Source organism: Arachis ipaensis, chromosome B03, assembly GCF_000816755.2.
Source record: "Arachis ipaensis cultivar K30076 chromosome B03, Araip1.1, whole genome shotgun sequence".
NCBI lineage: Eukaryota > Viridiplantae > Streptophyta > Magnoliopsida > Fabales > Fabaceae > Arachis > Arachis ipaensis.
Window position 1 is genome coordinate 43,135,136 of NC_029787.2, and position 2,489 is coordinate 43,137,624.

Here is a 2,489-nt window from a genome sequence, read left to right on the forward strand (position 1 = left end):
TGGATGGTGCTTCTGATAGGCATTGGGATGTTTCTTTTCATTGCGAATTGGATGGTTTGGGGAATGATTTATTTGTTTCATGTGTTAAACATTCGTTAATGCTTACCTCATTGAAAAGTGAATGCCTTTTATTTTTTTAGATATTTTGTTCTTCAGCAGGTTTCATGGGGGATGTAATCCATTTATTTTTTTGCCAAAAAAGAGTTTAAAATGGCATTGATATTACGGCGGTTTTAAAGAACCGCCGTAATATCCGGACATTATGGCATTTTTGGTTGCTGCCATAATTACCTTTGTGTTTGGTGGCAGTTCTGGCGATTATGGCGATTTTGAACCGCTGTTTTCACACGAATATAAAATAAAAAAACTGCAACCCTAGCTCATTAAACAAAACACATCATACGGCACTCTCGATCTCTCTTCTCTCTCTCCTTCATCTCCTCCGTGTAATTTACTGTTCAACCAGTCGACGATCACAGATCTTGGATTTTCCTTCCTCATATCTGCCGTCAACACTGCTTGCAAAGCCGGTGAGGTTATTTTCGTAACCTTACCCCCTCATCTCTTTCTCTTTCTCTCTCTCTCTCTCTCTCTCTCTCTCTCTCTCTCTCTCTCTCCCCGATCTCAGATCTAGTGCCAATGTCTTTAGTAGCTTCTGCTTTATGTGATTTGTGGTTGAGGTAGTGCCAATGTCTTCTCAGATCTAGTGCCAATTTTGATTCGGAAGAAAATTTTAGGGTTCGGAAGAAACTTTTGAAAGTGACGAGGAGCAATTTGATTGAGAAAGCTGTTGTTCAGGTGAGTGGTTACTGCCTAACTCCAATATGCATGTGCTATTATCATTTAGGGCTGCTATCATGAAAACTGGAATGAAGTTTATTCACTATTTTGCTACGTTGATTAGGTCTTCGAAGGTACCTCTGGGATTGACAATAAGTTACAACTGTGCAATTTACTGGAGAGGTATAACTTGTTTTTATTATTGTCTACTTTAGCTTGATGTCCATGTGAAATTGAGTTTGCAAATTCATTGAGTTTACTGTCTTTGATTTTTGCTCTCTGCTGTTTACTTCTTAGATGACCCTTTCTTCTGATTGCTCATTTTTGTAAAGAGAATCTGGTGTCCTTTGTATTCTTAGAAATGCCATTTTAAACGAAAAGGATGCCATTAAACCCAGGTAAAATGGCGGTTAGAAACGCCATTTAAACAAAAAGGATGCCATTAAATCCAGGTAAAAACGGCGGTTAGAAATGCCATTTTAAACGAGAAGGGTGCCATTAAATCTTGGTAAAAACGGTGGTTACAAACTGCCATTTTAAAGAACAACAAAACTGCCATTTTATTTGGTTAAAATGGCGGTTGAAACCACCATTTTAACTGCAAAAAAACCGCCGTATTATCCACTGGTTATTACGGCGGTTTTCTGAAAACTGCCGTAATAACCAGAATGGCGCCCAGAATTTTGGCGTTTTTTGGGGGCGCCATTTTTGGTAATAATGGCGGTTGTAACCGCTGTAATTTCCATAAAAAATCACCGTTTTAACCTTTTTTTTGTAGTGGCTATTCTGAGTCGCAGCGAAAGTAGTGGAACGTATGCTGCCACGGTAATCACTCAACTTGGACTTTGCATTCCGAAGGGCAAACTGTAAGATGGCTACTTTCTCATCACAAGCAACAAACTCCTGAGCAACGTTATAAAACTCTGAACACAAATGTCTGAACAGGTTGTGGCTTTTATCAGTCTGAGCCACATCATGGCTACTTTTAATGTAAGTGTGCTTGAGGATGACGTTCTTACTCCATCGAAGAAGAACATAGCAGCTCGATACTGTGTCAACTCTGTAGTATGACCACACAGCAAGGGTATGGTAACAGAATATACCAGTGGATTCAAACTTATTGCACTCGCACCGAACCTTTTGACTCAATGGGTCAAACTCTACTGTGAAAGTATGGCAGACAGCCTTCTCCCAAAATACCTTCTACTCGTCCACTTTAACAAAAATTGAATCACCCTGTTGTTCAGTTGACCGAACCACACCATCGGTTTTTTTTCTTACCTCCAGCTGAAGGATCCTGAACATATTACTGGTGTATTCCTATTGAAACTGTCTCTCAATGCATGTGCTCCCTATGCATGGGATAACTCCTTTCGAGTCCACAGCATCATCTTCCAGCTCCTTTTGCTCCTTATTTCCAAGCACATTGTCGTATTCATGCACGGACTGAACCAACCCACTCTTGCAATGCAGAAACCACCCGTAAAATGCGTGCATACTTTCACTCCGCTGTGTAATCCACATATCGGCCCAAAATTCACTCTTGAAGAATATTGGAACCCACTTTTGTCGATTCACATACATGTCTACATAAAAAAACAAAGCATAAGAGTGTCTAGTGCACGAATTCCCACACTTCATACAACTGAACCAGCAAGTGCACTTGGTCATCCAAGTAATACATGAGTGAGTCAGGGTCGATCCCACGA

At 40.3% G+C, this 2,489-nt stretch overlaps 1 long non-coding RNA gene across 1 annotated transcript; it reads left to right on the forward strand.

The window, feature by feature from the left end:
* On the forward strand, positions 755 to 1,135 carry LOC110269676. Its single transcript, XR_002358440.1, has 2 exons — positions 755 to 798; positions 905 to 1,135. It is a non-coding gene; the product is annotated as an uncharacterized LOC110269676 (long non-coding RNA).